The following is a 19,789-nucleotide window of genomic DNA, read 5'->3' on the forward strand; positions in this document are numbered from 1 at the left end:
GTCCAGAACGGGCGCAAATATCATAAGGAATGTGCGAGCATCAGGGAATTCTGGGAGTTGAAGTCCCCGAGCCTTTAAAGTGGCTGAGGCATTCTGGGAGTTGAAGTCCCCAAGCCTTTAAAGTGGCTGAGGCATTCTGGGAGTTGAAGTCTCCAAAGCCTTGAAGTGGCTGAGGAATTCTGGGAGTTGAAGTCTCCAAAGCCTTGAAGTGGCTGAGGAATTCTGGGAGTTGAAGTCCCCAAGCCTTTAAAGTGGCTGAGGCATTCTGGGAGTTGAAGTCCCCAAGCCTTGAAGTGGCTGAGGAATTCTGGGAGCTGACGTTGAAGAGGTCGAGAAACACTGCTAGACAGCCGTGCCCAACAGGATCAAAGGCCAGCCCAGGCATAAATTGAGTGCCAATGTCACACACACACACACACACACACACACACACACATACACACACCATAGTTGTGGGGAAGGTTCCCAACCGCCTCCTCACCACGTTGGAGGTGAATGCTGGAGTTGTGGGTTTCTGCACTCCCTTGCCTTTCCTTGCAGGTGTGCAAAACAGGAAGCTGTTCACCCACCCCCCTCGAAAAGAGGGGGGGCTCTTTCTCCCTTCTGGGGGTTCAACGTTAGGGGTCTAAGCAGGGGGAGTTCGAAGGGCCCCTCCCTCTCTTATCTAACTGGGTGGCTGAGGCAGGTTTCATTGCCCATCATCAGTGTTGTGATTAACTTGCGTGCTACAACTAGTCCTTGACTTACAACTATTTGCTTGACCCTGAAAAAAACTGACTTACTAAGGGTTCTTGCATTTAAGACCATTGGGTCAAAATTCAAACGCTTGTACAGGTGGTCCTCAACGTACGACCGCCCACGAGCCCGGAATTTCATGTTGCTAAGCAAGACATTCGTCAAGCGAGCTTTGCCCCGTTTTATGACCTTTCTCGCCACACGGTTGTTAAGTAAACTGTTGCCGTCGTTAAGCAACACGGCCGTTAAGTGTATCCGGCTTCCCCGCTGAACTTTGCTCGTCAGAAGGCCTCAAAAAAAGGGGGATCACGTGACACACACATACCCCTCCCCAGAAGGCTGCGACCGTCGTAAATATGAGTCGGCTGCCGAGCATCTACGTTCTGATCACGTGACCACAGGGATGCTGCGGCGGTTGTTAAGTGTGAAAAAAAAGGTCCGGTCACATTTTCCCCCAGTGCCGTTGTATCTTTGAACAGTCACTAAATGAACGAGGACCGCCTGTATTTATGACAGTGTCCCTGGATTAAACGATTGCCGTTTGCTACTACCTGCCCGACCGGCTTCCAAACAAGCAAAATCAATAGGGGAAGCCGGATTCGGTTAATGACGGTGTGATTCGCTGAACGACGGCAGTGATTCGTTTAACCCCGGCCACACGCACACACACACACAAAAAGGAGAAAAGGTCATAAAATCGGGCGCCATTCCCTTTTTTCCGCCTTGCTTAGCAACGGGAACCCACCGTAAATCGGCGATTACCTGTCCTCCTTCCACCACCTGCTGGAGCGTTAAACCTGGGCGTTGCATCTGTCTCGGCGCTTAGTTCGAATCACCACCCCCACCCCCGCTGTTTCTGTTACCTGAAATCGGGTGAGGTCAAATGCGCACCGTCTGCACGTTTTTTGAGCGCCGCGTTATTTTATTTTGTTTTCTTCTCCCGGAGAAAAAAAAAATTGATGTCTTAGGCCTAAAATGATGGCCTGGGGGCAGCCCCGCTACCGTTGTCTGGTTCCTTTCCAGACCGGCTGGGATGATGGGACTCAGAGTCTGGCGGGCGTTGCGGAAGGATAGGCCTCGTCTTCGCAGCCACCCGGCGAGTTTGGCTCACGGCCCTTTGTGTACTGAACACACACACACACACACACAAACACGCACACAGCCCAGGCGCAACCAGGCGTGCTCGGAGGTTGTTGGGGGCCTCCGTTTGTGTGGTGGGTGAATGATTAACCTGCGGGTACCTTTGCTCTCACCTGGAGACAGGTGTGCCCCCTCCCTCCCTCCCTCCCGCGCTCTACCATCTGTCTGCCCTGCCCAGGCTTTGCCAGGTTTTGTTCTTTGTGGCCTCCGTCCCATCCTTCCGCGACGGAGGGAGGCCGGGAACGCCACTTTCCCAACGGGCGCGAGGCAACCACAGGGGCCCACGCAAACCTGCTCGCCCACCCACGCCCTGCTCGCACCTGGCAACCCCGGGCCCTGGCGCCATTTTGCCAACCTGTCCCGCGCCAACAAGTTCGGGCAGTTGCTCCTCGTTGCGGGGGCGGGAAGGGGGTGGGAAAGAAAGGGGCCTGGCAGGCGGAGAGCGAGTCCGCAGCAACCTGTATTTCCGGCTCCCGGCCGGGTGTTGTTGTTGCATCAAGTGGAAGGGAGTTCCGCAGGCGAACTGGCGTGCCAAGCCCCAACGTGGGCAGGCGGCTTCAGCCGTTGGAAGTTTGCTGCTGGCACAGACGGAAGGCCGGAGGTGGCTTCCAGGTTCGCACGACCGGGCTGTGGCCCATAGTAGTAACAACAGCGGCCTCTCCAATCCGAACAATTGAGCTCTGCTGTGGAGATGCATACGCGCACACACACGCACATGCACACACACGCAAGCACACAATTGCATTTGTCTGCCCGCTTGGAGCATGCGCCTCTGAGCTGGTGCAGAGTGCCGTTTCCTTCTGGCGGGCGCTTCGCCCCTGGCTCGCCAGGTTCTGGCAAGCTTGGAGAGGTGGTGGCGATGCGTTTGCGGCTTCCCTCCTGGCACACTCTGGCTTTTGCACACCCGCGGGGTGGGGGTGGGTGGTGCACACTCACAAGGGGGGGGGAGGAGGGGGGGGGCCAGGCTGGGCCTGCTCAGCTGCTGCTGCTGCTGTGCTTGCCTTGTTGCCATGGCAACAGCGGCAGGCCCGGTTTGCCCTCATCCCCAGCCGCCCTATGAAACTTTTCAGGCGGGATGATGTCACCCGCCCGGCAGCCAATGGCCTGGCGGCGACGGCTTTGTTGCTCGGGCGATGGGGAAGGATGGTGGGGAGGGGGGGGGCTTGGCAACAGCTGCTGAGGCCGGCACGTGCAGGCATGCACATCCACAGGGCACGCCCGGACACGCTCCCGCACACATGGAACACGCCTGCACATGCTAGCCGGGGAGGGGGTGTTCCTCCCTTCCCCTGACCCCAGAGCTTGGGCTGCTCCACCTGTGCGGTGGTTTGGCCTACCCTCCAAGATATTGCACCGGATTACGGTGCCCATCCTCCCCAGCCGCCGGTTTTACTTAAGACAGCTTTGGCTGCTCTTCCTGGTTAGGTCACGGCCTATCCTGCCCCCCGCTCCCCTTTTGCACGCCTCCAAGATAGTCCAGGCTGCCTGGGGGTTTGGACTACGGGGCCCATCCTCCCTGGCGGCCTACCTGGGGGTGGGAGTTAATGAAAGGCAGGCTGCGTTTCCCCCCCCCACACACACACACACCCAGAGAGGTGTTCCTGTGGGGTCACGGCCTAACCTGGCCACCTTTTTCTAAGATAGTCCAGGCTGCCTGGGGGTCTAGACTATGGGGCCCATCCTCCCCGGCTGCCGACCTAGGGGTGGGAGTTAATGAAAGGCAGGCTGTGCTCCCCCACCCCAACCCCCACCTTCACGTTGCAAGCTTGAGAAAATGAAGGATGGAAAACTGGGGATCACTTCGGGGGTCTCATTGCAACACAACGGAGACCCCCAAAGGGTATGAGTAACTGTCCCCCCTTTTTTCCTTTTTAGGGCCCCCCCACTTGTTCCCCCCCCCCCCCGCAGACCAGGGACTCGCTCTTGGCCATCCAGCCACGCACGGTGAGTGCAGTGTTGCCCTCAGAAGAGTTTCCCAGAATTCCCCTCTCTGTCTTGAGGGGGGGGGAAGGACTGCAATTCCCATCAGCCACCAGGTACTACTTGGGGGCCTTGAGGTGAGGAGGAAATCTAATTCGCCCAATTTAAAATGTGGTTTTTAAAAAACAAAAAAACCAAAAACCAGGCAGTCCCGGACTTACGACCACAATCGAAACCGGAATTTTTGGTCGTACGTTGAGGCACCATGTCATTAAATAGACCTGGGTTTATTCGCTTTCCCGAATGGGCATTTTTTGCTGTTTAACTGTTCATAAGCTGAGGACTACCTATACATAGGTATAATAATAATAATAACAACAACAACAACAACAACAACAACTGGAGTACCACTTGAACACCATCATCGGCATTGACAAATTCTCCATCAGTCAATTGCAAAAGGCGGCCTTACTAGGAACGGCTTCCATCCTGCGACGAGATCCGTAATACCATCAAACATCCACATCTGCCTATGCCGGGTCCTTGGTAAGGACTCGATAGGTGGACACAAATGCCAAATCCAGTCTGAACATCTGGCTGACTGTGCGATGATCAATAACAATAATAATAATAATAATAATGGTAATCCTCGGTTTACGACAGTCATTACGACAGACCTTCCGGGGGATACTTACCACTCAAATGGCTGGACCCTCCTGCATGCAGACCCTCAGCAACTGCCCACCCCCCCGGCATTTACAACCCTTTGCAGTGTCCCACAGTTATGTCGCTACGTTTTACGACGGTTTTTGCTAAAAGCTGGCGTTCCCATCCAGTTTGGGGGCAAATCTGGCCCTTAGCGAACCAGCGATCTGCTTAACAACGGCAGTGTGCGCTTTACCACCGCTGCAAAAAAAAAAGGTCGTAAAATACGGCTGCTCATGTCAATGACCCGATTTACCACCATGATAGTCAGGCTCCATTACAGCCGTAAGTCGAGGACTTCCTGGAATAACAGCAACCAAGGACCAGGAGGTAAAGAAAGACGTCCTGGAAGAGAACCACTTGCTGCAGTGGGGCGCGGGGGGAGGGGCGCCCTGGGGAAAGAGGGGGAGCAGCAGATTGGCCCCCCCTGCAGATGTAGAGTTTTGCCCCATTTTACGACCTTTATCGCCCCAGTTGTTAAGTGAATCGCCACGATTCCTAAACGAGTCACACGGTCCTTAAGCGAATCTGCCTTCCCCCATTGGTCGGAAAGCCGAGGGGAATCTCATAAACCCCGGGACGCTGCAACCGTCGTAAAGACGAGTCGGCGGCCAAGCGTCCGAATTTGGATGCGGCGACGGTCGCTAAGTGCGGAAAAAACGGTCCCGAGTCCCTTTCGTTTTGAGTGCCGTTGCAACCTGGGACGGTCGCTAAACGAATGCTTGTAAGTTGGAGGACTTCCTGTATGGGGGGTGGGGTGGAGAAGACTGAAGGCCTCTCCTGGCAAATTTGGGGGTGGGGGAGGTCTCCAACCTCTCTCCTCCTGCCCCCTCGCCTCCGTGGGGAAGGGGGGACAGGCAAAGACTCCTGCTGGGAGGGGGAGGGAGGAAGGAGACCCCCCCCCTTAGGAGATTTTGCAAAAGGGATGCACCAATTCCAGATGGTGAGTTGTGTGGGTGAGTTGTGTGGGTGAGTTGTGTGGGTGGAGGGGTGGGGGGGTGAGTCAAAGGGGCAGGGTCTCCGGGTCCCCAAGGCCTGTTTCTATTACCCCCCCCCTCTCCCTCCGCCCCCCCCCCTTGCCTTCGCTTTGCAAGCCGCTTATATAAATGGCTGCTGTTCCGGCTGTCCTGATTTGAACTTTCTGGTCTCTTGAATTGGCAAAGCAGGAGGAGGGAGGGGGAGGGAGGGAGGGGAAATTGCGTGGGGCTGAGGATTGACATATCCCCCCCCCTGACCCCCACCATCAGAGAGACGAGGAGGAGGAGGATCCGGTTGGGAAGTCAGGAATGTGGGTATGTGGGTCAGATTTTACAGCTGCAAAGGAGAGGTTGGCACTGGGGGGGGGAGGAGCTGCAAGATGCCTGTTCTTTTTTTGGGGAGGGGGGCAATTGGGAATTTCGCCCCTCCCCTTCCTTTCAATCTCCCTTGGCCTTTTATCTCCGGTGGGGGGGGGGGCTCAGCCCCTCCTAAGAAACCAAGAACAGAGGCGGGAGACCCCAAAACCTCTCTTTACTTGGGGTCTTTTGCCTCTTCTCTCTGCCAGCTGCACGCCGCCTGTAAAGAAACACAGGGCGTCCTCGGCTTACGACCACAGTAGATTTTTCTATCCCCAATTCAGTTGTTAAGTGAGACGTTGGTTGGGCGAGTCTTGCCGCCCGTTTTACGACCTGATCCCTGCCGTCGTGGGAACGCGGTCGCAAAGCGAAGCCGGCCCGGCCAAGGACATGGCGTGTCGGACAGTCGCGCCAAGGGGAGGCCGCGGCCGTCACAAATACGAACCGGTTGCGAATTGTGATATCCTGGGGAAATGCCGCCCAGGGTCGTCCGAAGTGAGAAACGGTCGTAAAGTCGCTTCCCCCGCGCCCCCCCCCAAGGCCCTGGCGACTGCCAGCGGTCACTAAGCGAACCGCGGGAAGACAAGGACTTAACTGTGAGAAAATAGATGGCAAAAAGCAAATCAATATTTTTTAAAAATAAAGGGGGGTCTCAGGGGCCATAGGCTTCCCTCCTGCCTCTTGCCCCCCCCACCCCAAATACAGTGGGGAAGGGGAGGGGTCTGGGAACCCAGTCAGGATTTTTGGAGTGTGGGGGGGGGCAGGACTTTTGCAGAAACAGGAGTCCCTGGAGGAGGAAGCAGGAAATAAGGAGACAAAGGGGGCAGGGGGGTGGGTGGGAGAGAGAGGGGGGGTGAGAGGGGCCAGGGTGTCCATTTTGCCCCCCCCCTCCGTCCTGGCTGCATCTGTTCCTCTCCCAGCGCTGTGTGGTCAGAGGTGGGGTGAAAGGTCACGGGGAGGGGGATTACACGGCTTCCGCACGTGCCCAGTTGCTGGGTAACCTGGGGAGGGGTCTCTCTCTCTTCCTCTCCCCCCCACGCTCTCTCCCCCTCCCCATTCAAGCCCCAGCTATAAATATTCCCCCCCCATGCCCCCTGGGACTCGGTTGGCTAGCAAAAGTGGGGGTGGGGGGTCAGCGTGTGAGTGGGTTCCCCACCCTGGAAGTGGGAATGGGCTCATCCCTGCTTGCCAGCTGATGGGGGAAGCCCCTTCCTCCCCCACCCACCCTGCTCCAGGATTGGTGCTCTGGAACGGGGTGGGGGGGGCGGGTGGGGGGGAGGAGGAGGAGGAGAGGCACTCAAGGGCACGCACTGCCTGCGCACGCACTCACGACCCCCCCTCCCCTTTCCCTGCAGACTCCATTCTCCTTATCGAGAATTGGGGTGGGGGGGGTGCGGTGGCCAAGTTGGGCATCCGGACCCCTTTGCCAGCTTCTTCCACCCCTCCCCCCAGATTGGGGAAAGCAGCCCCCCCTCCTCTCCCAACTCTGAAGGTTGTGTGTGGTGGGGTCTGGGTTGTTTTACTTCCCGGAAACGGACGGGATTGACCTGGGTGGGAGAGTTCGAACTCGGAGCCGCTCCTGAGCTGCTGCCCTGTCTTCCATTTGGGCCGCTAATATAGAGGGGAAGGGCCTCTGTCCCCTACCTACCCAAATACATACACACACACACACACAAACACACACACAGACCGTCTGTGGCTGGGTCCTCGGCTTACGACCACAAGGGAGCCCGAACTTTCTGTTGCTAAGCGAGACATTTGATAAGTGAGTTTGGACCCCATTTGACCGCCTGGCTTTTTCACGGTCGTTAAGTGCATCGCGACAGTCGACAAATGGGCAACTCGGCGGTTAAGTGAATTTGGCTTTCTCCCCCCTCCCCCACTGACTTTGTTCGCCCGGAAGGACACAAAAGGGGATTGCGTGACACACACACCCCCGGGACGCCACGCCCGTCATAAATACGAGTCGGTTGCCAAGCGTCCGAATTTTGATCGCCTGGTCGTGGGGATGGTGCAAAGGCCGTCGCTGTGGGGGGGGGGAAAACCGGTCCTCAGTCACATTTTTTAGCGCCGTTGTAATTTTGAAGGGTCGCTACGTGTGAACCGTTGTAAGTCGAGTTGGACACGAGTGGCCGTGAGGAGGAATTCTCTGGGGTTCGACTCGTTTCCTCCCTTTCGTGGGGCGGAATTCCTCCCTGCGAGGTGGGCTCGCCTGCTTAAAAATGAAAGGGGAAGAAGGGGAAAAACAGGATTTGATTTGGGGGTTAGGGTTGGAGTTGGAAGGGACCCCGGAGGTCTTCTAGTCCAACCCCCAGCTGGAAAGGCGGCCCGTTTGTAAGTCTGTGAGGGAGGCCACGGCAGTCTCAGGGAAGGTCCTGGCACCGGGGAGCAGACGTCGCCCAGCTCATGTCTCTTGAACCCGCCCAACTTGGAAACTGGCCCTGGGAATTCTAGAGCGAAGGCGTTCTGCTCTTGCTCAGAGACACTGCTGGGCGCAGCCGGGTGGTGTTTAGTGGTGCAACAGCTGGCACCAAAAGACGGGCAACCGTGTGGCACTCTGGCACCGACCCAACGATGGGCACCCGTTAGGTTGCCAGTCCGGGAGTTTTTGGGCGCCAGCATGGCGGGTGACTGATAGCAGGGGGCAGCCAGGCACGCTGGCTAGGAATTCTGGGAGTTGAAGTCCACCAGTCATCAAAGGGTCATAGTTGCCTCACGCTGGCTGAGGAATTCTGGGAGTTGAAGTCCATAAGTCATCAAAGGGTCACAGTTCCCTCACGCTGGCTGAGGAATTCTGGGAGTTGAAGTCCATAAGTCATCAAAGGGTCACAGTTCCCTCACGCTGGCTGAGGAATTCTGGGAGTTGAAGTCCACAAGTCATCAAAGGGTCACCGTTCCCTCACGCTGGCTGAGGAATTCTGGGAGTTGAAGTCCACCAGTCATCAGAGGGCCAAGTTTGAAGATCCCCAGCATACATTAAAAAAATGCAAACACGGCAAGCCTGCAACAGAAAGGCTGCTTGTTTTGAACGGTGTTGCGCCTTGGTGCCCGCTTTCTTACAGAATAATGGAAGGGACCTCAGAGGTCTTCTAGTCCAACCTCCCTGCTGGAGCAGGAGAGCCTGTGCCGTTCTTAACCATCTTGATGGAACCCGCAGGTCCCAATGAAAGAGAGACAGCTTCTGGGGAATTCTGGGAGTTGGAAGTCCACCAGTCTTGATCTGGCTGAGGAATTCTGGGAGTTGGAAGTCCACCAGTCTTGATCTGGCTGAGGAATTCTGGGAGTTGGAAGTCCACCAGTCTTGATCTGGCTGAGGAATTCTGGGAGTTGAAGTCCACCAGTCTTGATCTGGCTGAGGAATTCTGGGAGTTGAAGTCCACCAGTCTTAATCTTGCCAAACTCGGACACTCTTGGTTTGGAATATAGAATAAGAAGGGTTGGAAGGGACCTTGGAGGTCATCTAGTCCACCCTCACCGTTAGCAGGACAGAGGCCCGTATCCGGACCGGTCAGGGGCTCTTCTGGGGGGGATTATTTTGAAAACCATACCAACATGGAAGCGTAGAGGGGGGAGGGTGTTGGATGGTCCTTGGCCATCTCAAAAGGGGGTCAGGGAAGGGAGATCCCCAGGAGGGCCTCCCCCAGGACACGGGTTCAAGAACCTGCAGGAAAGAGGCCGTTGGGAAGCACCGTCTGCCATTCTGGGCACTGCCCGGGGGAGGGGGCCCCCATGGGTAGAGCAGTGGTGCAGAGGCAGCCTCCTCCTGCTTCCTTCCGGCACTAGGATGCCCACCCCCACACTTGCCCTGCCATTGGTGCCCCCCCCGCCCCCCCTTCGGGTTTTCAGGAAATGGACTTTTCCAGAGTCTCTTTTCTTCCTCCTCCTCCTCCTCTCTGAACTCTTCCTAGCCCAGTGCAGGGCCCTTCCTTCCTTCCTTCCTTCCTTCCTTCCTTCTTGTTTCTTCCCTCCCATTGTGCTTCTTCCTTCCTTCCTCTTTCACCTCTTGTTCCTTCCTTCCTTCTTCCTTCCCTTTCACTCAGTGCTTCCCTTTCTCTCCTTCCTTCCTGCTTTCCTTCCTCCCTCACTCCCATTTCTCTCCTTCCTTCCTTCCCTCCCATTTCTCTCCTTCCTTCCTTCCTTCCTTCCTTCCTTCCCATTTCTCTCCTTCCTTCCTTCCCTCCCATTTCTCTCCTTCCTTCCTTCCTTCCCATTTCTCTCCTTCCTTCCTTCCTCCCTCCCTTCCTTATTTCTTCCTTCCCATTTCTCTCCTTCCTTCCTTCCTTCCTTCCTTCCTTCCTTCCTTCCTTCCTTCCTTCCTTCCTTCCTTCCTTCCTTCCTTCCTTCCTTCCCATTTCTCTCCTTCCTTCCTTCCTTCCTCCCTCCCTTCCTTATTTCTTCCCTCCCATTTCTCTCCTTCCTTCCTTCCTTTCCTTCCTTCCCATTTCTTTCCCTCCTTCCTCCCTCCCTCTTTCCTCCCCTCTGCTCCCTCCGTCCTTCCCTTCCTTCCTTCCTTCTTTCTTCCCTCCCATTTCTCTCCCTCCCTTCCCTCCTTCCTTCTTTCCTCCCTCCCTCCCTTCCCTCCCGTTTCTCTCCTCCCTCCCTCCCTCCCCTCTGCTCCCTCCCTCCCTCTCTCCTTCCTTCCTTCCTTCCCTTCTTCCTCTCCTGCCTTCCCCGGCGGCGCCTCCTCCTCCTCCTCCTCCTCCTGCTCCTGCTGCTCCTCCGCCAGCCCGGCGGGCTCTCCGGCACATGTGAGCGGGCGCGCTGGGGAGGTGGGAGGGGGCGGCCTTGTGCCGGAAAGGGAGGGGGCGGAGGAGGATCCGTCTGGGCTGGGGAAGGGGGGGGAGGGAAGGGGGGAGGGAGGGGAGGGAGGGGGCTGGGCACGGAACACAACCCTCATTTCTTTGTTTGAGTAGAGCGGGCGGGGGGGGGGGCGCAGCCGAGCCAGCCAGCCGAGCCAGCCGAGCCGAGCCGAGCGAGCCTCAGCGGAGGGGATCGCGCTGCCAGAGAGCCCAGCTCCGGGCTGGATTTATCCCGCTTGGCCCGAAGAAGCCCGCCCGACTCGGCCCTTTTTTCATTCTTTCTTCTCGGGGCGGTTTTTTTTTTTTTGCTCCTTTCTTTCTTTTCTTTCTTTTTTTTTTCTCTTCCGGCCCTTCCGATTTTTTTTTCCTTCTTCGTCGTTCTTTCTCTCCTCGGAGGAGGAGGAGGAGGAAGGGGGGAAGGTTTGGAAAATTTACAGCTTTTTTTTTGCCCCTTCCTCCGTTTTTTTTTCCCTCCTTCCCAGCCAGGCGGAGGGGAGACCCCCGGCGAGGTCTTCTGCAAAGCCCCCTCCCCCCAAAAAAAACCCCTTAGCCGTCCTTTTCTGCAGGTAATGTTGCGTCTCAATCTCTCTCTCTCTCTCTCTCTCTCTCTCTCTCTCTCTCTCTCTCTCTCTCTTCCGCACCCCTCTTTTTTCTCTCCTCCGCTGTCTGTCTGGCTCCCCCCCCCCTCTTCTCTCCTCTCTTTTCTCTCTCTCTCTCTCTCTCTCTCTCTCTCTCTCTCTCTCTCTCTCCTCTCTTTTTCTCTCCAGCTCGGACGGACGGCAATGTTGGGGAGGGGGGTGGTGGAGGCTGGGTTGGACCGACCTTGCTTGATGTGGGGTCTGGGGGTCTCTCGGGCAAGGCGAGTGGCGTGTGGGGGGGGGTTGTCTGCCTGGGTCTGGGGGCTAGCCGTGTGTGCGTGTGTGTGTGTGTCTGTGCGTGCACCGAGGGCTTCCCTGGCTGCTTTGGGTGCCTTTGTTAACGGGTGGGAAGTAAAGTGAAGGGATGGCTAGAGGAAGCCCACCCCCCCCCACACACACACACGTCTGGCACAGGCCTGGCCTGCCTCCCCTCCCTCCCTCCTCCGGGTGGGCAGGCTGGCTGCCTCGGGGGTGCCCCCGTGCCCCCCTGGACGAAGCAGGGACCGGTCGGCCCCGGCTGGGCGCAGGAAGAGCTCGGCTCCGGCTTCCAGGCCTGCTTGGGGGGGGGGCTGCCCCCTCAAATGCGCTGCCCGGCCTTTCCAAGGAGGCACCGGGGTGGTGGTGGCTGGGAGTGGTAGAATTTGCACCTGGCACTCCTCGGAGTTGCTCCTATCCCGAGCTGGCTCCCGATCGGAGGATGCCAGCTGGGCGAGGGAGAAGTTGTCAGTGGGTTCTCTCGCCCCTTCTTGGGGGCAATTTGGCCTTTGGCATCCCAATGGGGGTCCCGGACCACCGCCAGAACCTCCCGTCCCGGCGTCTCCACGGCAACAAATCAGGATCAGGTCTTGGGTTCGAGGGCCGTTGACACCACCCCCACCCCCACCCCGCAAGCAGCTGTCTGCTGCCGGCTTGTTGGGTTGCCCAGCAGCTGAGCGGGCACTCTGGAGACAAACTAAGGATCCAGCCAAAATTAGGAATCCGGCAAACCAGGGATCCAGCAGACTAGGGATCCAGCAAACTTAAGGATCCAGCAAACTAGGCACCCAGCAACCTAGAGATTGTGGTTGAAAGGTGAGAGTTGGGGGAATAGCCCCTTCCTGGTTTAGGATCAGTGTAAATCCGGTGGAAGCGGCTAGCTGAACTGGTTCCTTAACCGCTCCAGTGGATCTTCTAGTTAGTCCCTTTGGGAGCCCAGCTCTGAATGGAGGGTCGGGTATGAAACAGATCCCCCCCTTTGTGTGTGTGTGTGTGTGTGTGTGTGGTGCCGGCTGATTTAATTCCTTTCTCCAGCCTGGATCAGACTAGCGGAGTGTTGTCACTTGTGCAACTTCCAACTTTTGCGGGCGCTCCGGGCACCTTCAAAGAGGGGCCCAGATGTCCCCCCGCCCCTCCAAAAAAAAACACAACTTGCTGACTTCCCTCCCTCCCCCTTTTTTTTTTTTTTGGAAAATTGGAGGAGAGGAAGTGGGAGGGAGAAAAATCAGAATTGTATTGTATGGTCAGTAGGATTGGGAACTGGATTGATTTGAGTTGGAACCGGAGCTCGCAAATGGGACGGTGATGGATGGAAGGGGAGCTAGGCCGTGGAAGTCGGGGTGAACTCAGCTGCCGCCCCCCCCAGAGGGCGGGGGGGGGGAGGAGAAAAAGGGGTCTGTTTCACAATCAAATGGGGGGGGGGGCTGGCTTAAGCTTTAGCAATTTGCTCAGCCAGCTTTGACTTTCCAGCCTCGGAGGGCGGAGGGCTGCGGGTGGCTGACTGCCAGAGGGAAGGGGGGGGCACAGAAAATCCGTGCCAAGCAAAAAAGACACAAAGGCTGTTGTGCGGAGGGCAGAATTGGGGGGGGGGGTTTGAGGTGGAACTTGGGGTGGGGGGAGTGAGTTAAAGGAAGTCTGTGAAAATGAAACGAGGGGGTTGAACAAGGCATTGTCTTGGTGGCTGTGCCCCTCAGTCTCTTCCCCCCCCCCCCGCAGCAGTTACAAAGACAGAGAGTGCTCCTGAGCATGTACAGAGTGGGTTTCCCCCCTTGGTTGGTTGCTTGGTTTTTGAACCAGGCAGGTTGAGGTTGAGAGGGAGAAAGCTGTGCCCGGAAGTTTAGTGGCAGATGATAGAGCTGGTGGTGGTGGTGGTGGTGTGTGTGTGTGTGGGGGGGGGGCTTTGTGTCCCCTCGATCCAGGTGTAAAGGGGTGCCTGGCCCTTTAAGAGTGCCCAGCTGAGACTGGCAGGGTGTGTGCACCCAGGCAAGGAAGGTGGCACCAACCGGTCGGGCAGGCAACCGATCCTCGCAAGCCGCCCGTCGCTGAGGACGGGACAAGCAGACGGGACGGGCCAGGTGAGGCCTTTGGGCCAAGCTTTGTTGTGTGTGTGTGTGTGTGTGTTGGGGGTGTCTTTCTGCTAATGCCAGGCGCGATTGGGGTGTGTGTGCAGAGATTTCCCCCCCCTTTCCCCCCACTTCTTTTGCTTTTAAATCAATGTTGTGTGTGTGAGAGAGAGTGTGAGAGAATGGGGTCCCCTCGCCTAGCTAAGAAACGGGGTGCAGGCAGAAATGGGGGGGCATACCAGTTGACTTTGTGACGCTGCTGCCCCAGGAATGGGGGGGGGAAGAAGGCACCATGTGCCACAGAGGCAGCCACGGGTGGGGGGGGTCGCCTGAGGTCATCAGGATGGTTCTCTGAGGATGAATGAGATATTTGTCATCCCCCCCCCCTAGAAATTTCCTCCTAACTGAGATCACGTGGCTTCCGAGGGGCTGGACTCCCAAGTCGCACTGGGAAGACACCTGGGTTCTCCTGCACCCCCTTTTCACGTGGCGGGACATGGCACAGAGCCACGGATTCCCTTGGGGGAGAAGAGCCCCACGTGGGAGGGGGGCTCCTGAGTCAGAACACCCCTGATTGACAACAACGAAGCAGGGGTCCCTCACGGGGCCTCCGAGCGGGCACCTCCGCCTGGCCTGGGACTACACTTCCCATCCCACACCCCAGCTGCCGTTGTGGGGGTGTCGGCCCTGCCCAGTTCTTCCAATTTCCGGGTCATTTGCATGTTCCCCAGCCTGGGAAAATTAAGAAGGAGACCCGATTGTGAAACCATTGCACATTGGGGAAGCTCGCTGGCAATTCTTGCTCAGCCGGAGTTGCGTGGCGGTCCCTCCTGGCTGAGTTCGGGCTTGGCCGATCGGCGTTTCGGCTGTGGGGAAACCATCCCAAAGGGCTTTGGTGGGGTGCCGGTTTGTGTGTGTGTCTGTGTGTGCGTTAAGAGTAACACCCACACAATCACTTGGAACGGATTTTTTTTTTAGACAGATGATCCCTGGGAATGTTTTCAAAGCGTGTGTGTGTGTGTGTGTCTCTGTGTGTGTGTGTGTGTATGTATGTATATATATATATATATATATATATATATATATATATATATATATATATATATATATATATATATATATATATATATATATATATATATACACACACACACACACATATATATATACACACACACATATATATATACATATATATATTTATATGTATACACATATATAAGTTACGTCGATGTGTGTCAAGTGGATTTATCTCTGTGTGTGTGTGTGCGCACACACATACATACACATGTGCATGTGTATATATGTATATATGTATACACACACATAAGTTACATCGATGTGTGTCAAGCGGATTTATATGTGTGCGTGTGTATATATGTATATATGTATACACACACACACACACACACACGTTGATGTGTGTGAAATCAGGCGTTTTATAGAATGCCAAAAATGAGCATTCCCACGTTTCCTAGGCGCTCTGTGCAAATGCCGAAAGTAAAGTGAAAGTGGTCCTTGACTTACGGCCACGAGGGAGCTCCAGATTTCTGTTGCAAACCGAGATATTTGTCAAGCGAGCTTTGCCCCGTTTTGCGACCTTGTTCAACCCGGGTGTGCAGTGAATCGCTGCGGCCGTTAAGTGAGTCACACGGCAGGTAAGTGAACCCGGCTTGCCCTGTGGAGTTTGCTTTGTCGGAAGGTCGCAAAAGGGGATCGCGTGACACTTCACCACCCCCGGGATGCTGCAGCCGTCGTAACTACGAATTGGTCACCAAGCGTCTGAATTTTAATCCCCTGACCACGGGGGATGCCACAACGGTCGTTAAGTGTGAAAAACAATCCTTAAGACTGGACAGTCACCTGTCTGAGACGGTATAGGTTCTCCTGCTTGAGCAGGGGGCTGGACTAGAAGACCTCCAGGGTCCCTTTCCAGCTCTGTTCTATTCTATTCACTTTTTTCAGTACTGCTGTAACTTTGATCACTCAGTAAATGAACTGTTGTAAGTAGAGGACTTACTTGCAGAGAATCCTTCTGCTAAAATGCCATCCTAGGCTTCCTTGCTGAAGCAAGTACGCCAATACGGGTCTCTTTTCTCTTGGTTTTATAAAGTAAAGGAAGTCCTGTATTTTATTTTGCATTTCTTCTCCGTTTTCATGCATGTCATTTTGAATAAAGGCTTAGTTTGCCTAAATACTTGGCCTAAATAGCTCGTCCTTCTGCAAAATGCCTAGGTATTATATAATGTGTGTGTGTGTGTGTGTATGTATGTGTGTGTATATATATATATATATATATATATATATATATATATATATATATATATATATATATATATATATATATATATATATATATATATATATATATATATATATATATATATATATATATATATATATATATATTTAATTAAATTTTTATACCGCCCTATTCCCGAAGGACTCAGGGCGGTTTACAGGGCAACATAAAATATGATAGAAAAATAGTATAAATTAAAATAGATTAAATTACATATTACATTATATGTATGTATGTATATATATATATATATATATATATATATATATATATATATATATATATATATATATATATATATATATATATATATATATATATATATATATATATATATATATATATATATATATATATAGTATATAGTATATAGTATATAGTATATAGTATTATATATAATATATAATGGCTAGGCTAGGGAATGCATATAACATAATAAAAAGTAAAAGATGTTTCATACTTTGCCTAAAAACCTCCCACATTCTGCAGATCTCCTATTCAGGATATGCCATGCCAGCTTTTTACACGGCACCAGTCCTCGATTTACAACAGCTCATTTAGTGACCAAAGTTGCAACAGGACTGAGAAAAATGACTTAGGACCGTTTATCACACTTAGCGACCATCGCAGCAGCATCCCCAACGATCATATGGTCAAAATTTGGCAAGGGATTCACATTTATGACGGTCGCAGCGTCCCAGTGAGTGTGTGTGTGTTTGTGTGTGTGTGTGTGTGTGTGATGTGATCCCCTTCGGCGACCTTGCGACCAGCAAAGTCAATGGGGAAAGCGGCCTCGCTTAACGACCAGCTGCAGGGATCGACTTAACAACAGCAGCGAGGAAGGTCGTAAAACGGGGCAAAAATCCCCTCGACAAGTGTCTCGTTTAGCGGCGGAAATTGGGGACTCGACTGAGGTTGTAAAGCGAGGACTGCCTGTATATATTAAGTGGATATTGCCGCGGCCGGCCGGATCTTTCCCAACGGCGAAGTTTTTGAATCACTTTGGCCCAAAACACCTGAAAGAAATTCTCCTTTTTCTAAATTTATTTATTTATTTTATTTTATTTAACTTTACCCCACCCTCCCAGTCTGAAGTGCCGTTGCCGTCCTTTGCACACTGGCCTCACAATTTGCCCAAATGCAAACGTGTGTTTGTGTGTGTCTTTAATCAGTTCGGTGCTTTCCTTGCCTTATCAACGTAGGTGTGTTTGTGTGTGTTTTAATCCGTTTTGTCGTAGTGAAGGAGGAAGGCTTGGGCCACGTGCTAGTGGGTTGGGTGGGTGGGGGTCTGTGGCTGGCTGCCATTTCCGGGAAGGGGAGAGAGAGGCATGGGGGGGGAATTGGCTTCAGATGACTGCTCTTGTGTGCTTGTGTGTGTGCGTGTGTGTGTATACACACCCAGACAGCCCACTTTTAGCTATTCTCCCCCTTTCTCCCTTCACCCTGGCAGGTGTTAAGTTGAGTCTCTCTCTCGGGACTTTTCTACGGGGGTCTTCCTCCCCCCCCCGCTAGGAAATTACAGGCAGTCCTCATCTTACGACCGCAACTCAGCCCAAGGTTTATGTCGTTAAGTGAGAACTGTGTTCAGTCAGTTTTGCGCCACGTTACAACTTTTCTGGCTACCGTTGTAAAGCGAATCACTGCAAGTGTTAAATCAGTCACCCGGTCATTAAACGAAGCCTGCTTTTCCCCCCCCCCTCCCCCTTGACTTTGCTGGTCAGAAGGTCGCAAAAAGGGGATCGCATGCCACCCCCAACCCCCCGGGACTCTGCGACCGTCATAAATGTGAGTCAGTTGTCAAGCATCCGAATAATGTGAGTCACGTGACCGCGGGGATGCCCTTACGGTCGTTAAGTGTGAAAAATGGTCCTTGGTCACTTTTTTCAGTGCCGTTGTAACTTGGAGCGGTCGCTAAGTCAGCTGTCGTAAGCCGAGGATTAACCTGTACATCTGTGTAGCCAAATTTGTCCCCCCCCCCCCCCCGTCTTGACAATTTTTCTTGCCCCGGTGGCTAAGTGAGAGCAGAAGTTAAGCGCGTTTTGCCCCATTTTACAACCTCTCTCAACTCCATCGTTAAGTGAATCGCTGCAGCGGTTAAGCTAGTAACACGTTTGTTAAGTGAGTCCGGATTCTCCATTGACTTGTCAGAAGGTCACAAAAGGGGACGACCACGTGACCCTGGGTACCTAGCAACCATCGTAAATGTGAGTCGGTTGTCAAGGGTTTAAATTTTGATCACGTGACCCCAGGACACTGCAACCGTCGTAAATATGAGTCGCCTTGCGGCCAAGTGTCTCAGTTTTGACCATGGGGACGTGGCAACGGTGACAAGCTTGAAAAATGGCCATGAGTGTCTTTGTTTCCCAGCTGTTGTAACTTTGGCAACCGAATGCACCATCGTAAGTCGAGGACTAGCTGTATATCTCTCCCCTTAGCTCATATTTTTGCTGGGGTAGATGGGTATTGTAGTCCAGGACATTGTGAACACAACCCGTTTACTTATGCTCTTAGGAAGGTTCGGATAAATGGGCCGTCCTCAATTTATGCCTAGAATTTGGAGCAGAATTTCTGGTGGTCGTTAAGTGAAACGTGCTCAATGTGAGCCACGGTTGTTTAAGCGAATAATGGCGATTGCGAAATGAACTATGGCGGAAGCTGGCTGGGAAGGTCGCAAATAATGAGGTTCCTGCAGATGGCGTAAATACACGCTAGTTGTCGAGCAACTAAATTTTGATCACATGACCGTGCGGTCGTAAATGCGAGGATTGATCGTGAATTGCTTTTTTCCCAGTGCTACAGTAACTTTGGACGGTCGCTAAACGAATGATTGTAAATGGAGGATTATCTGAGAATATATTGCTTGCGCCCTTAAATGAAATCGGATAACTGTGCTAAGTGAAAGGGGAGAAACACAGGTAGTCCTCGATGTATGACCGCAAAATTTCTGTCGCTAAGCGAGACATTTGATAAGTGAACATTTGCCCCAATTTATGGCCTTGCTTGACACAATGGTTAAGTGAATCACTGCAGTTACTAAGTTAGTAAAATGGTTAAGTGAATCCGGCTCCCCCCCCCCCCCCCCGTGAGTTTGCTTATCAGGAGGTCGTAAAAGGGGATCGGGCGTCCCCGGGGATGCTGCGTCCATCATAAACACGAGTCAGTCGCCTAGCCTCTGAATTTTGAACACGTGACCATGGAGGTGCTCCGAAAAATGGTTGTAAGTCACTTTTTCCAGTGCTTTTGTAACTTGGAGCGGTTACTAAGCGAACTGTTGTAAGTTGAGGACAGCCTGTAGTAAATGCCAGACTAGTGTTTCCCAACCTTGGCTACCTGAAGATGGGTGGGCTTCAACTCCCAGAATTCCCCAGCCTGGCAGGAGAAGAAGCAACGGATGGAAACTCATCAAGGAGAGAAGCAACCTGGAACTAAGGAGGAACTTCCTGACAGAACAATTAACCCGTGGAACTGCTTGCCACCAGAAGTTGTGGATGCTCCAACACTGGAAGTTTTTAAGAAGAGACTGGACAGCCATTTGTCTGGAATGGTATAGGGCAGGGGTCGGCAACCTCGGCTCTTTTATGACTCATGGACTTCAACTCCCAGAATTCCTGAGCCAGCCACGCTGAGGGGAAAGGGAAAGGTTTCCATGCTGAGCCATGCTGGCTCAGGAATTCTGGGAGTTGAAGTCCATGAGTCATAAAAGAGCCGAGATTGCCTACCCCTGGTATAGGGTTTCCTGCCTGAGCAGGGGGTTGGGCTAGATGACCTCCAAGGTCCCTTCCAGCTCCTATTCTGATTGATTCATTGATTGATTAGTTGAAATGATAATAGGGTTTTCTGCTTGAGCAAGGGGCTAGACTAGAAGACCTCTGAGGACCCTTCCAGCTCTATTCTGATT

The 19,789-nt window shown here is 53.5% G+C and overlaps 1 protein-coding gene across 5 annotated transcripts in view; it reads left to right on the top strand.

The window, feature by feature from the left end:
• Positions 1-19,789, top strand: part of LOC308678228 (lysine-specific demethylase 6B-like) — a 95,470-nt gene that overhangs the window by 6,659 nt on the left and 69,022 nt on the right. For 2 of the 5 annotated variants that reach the window (XM_081345274.1, XM_081345277.1), the window contains exon 1: positions 13,444-13,601. The exons of 2 other annotated variants lie outside the window; for them this stretch is intronic. The gene's annotated coding sequence lies outside the window, so the exon portion shown is untranslated. Of the gene's footprint in view, positions 1-10,538; positions 11,200-13,443; positions 13,602-19,789 lie in introns of those variants that run through there. One more of the 5 variants, XM_081345275.1, reaches the window with a different exon arrangement.

The sequence above is a fragment of the Vipera berus genome (genome assembly GCF_964194415.1).
Source record: "Vipera berus genome assembly, chromosome: Z".
NCBI lineage: Eukaryota > Metazoa > Chordata > Lepidosauria > Squamata > Viperidae > Vipera > Vipera berus.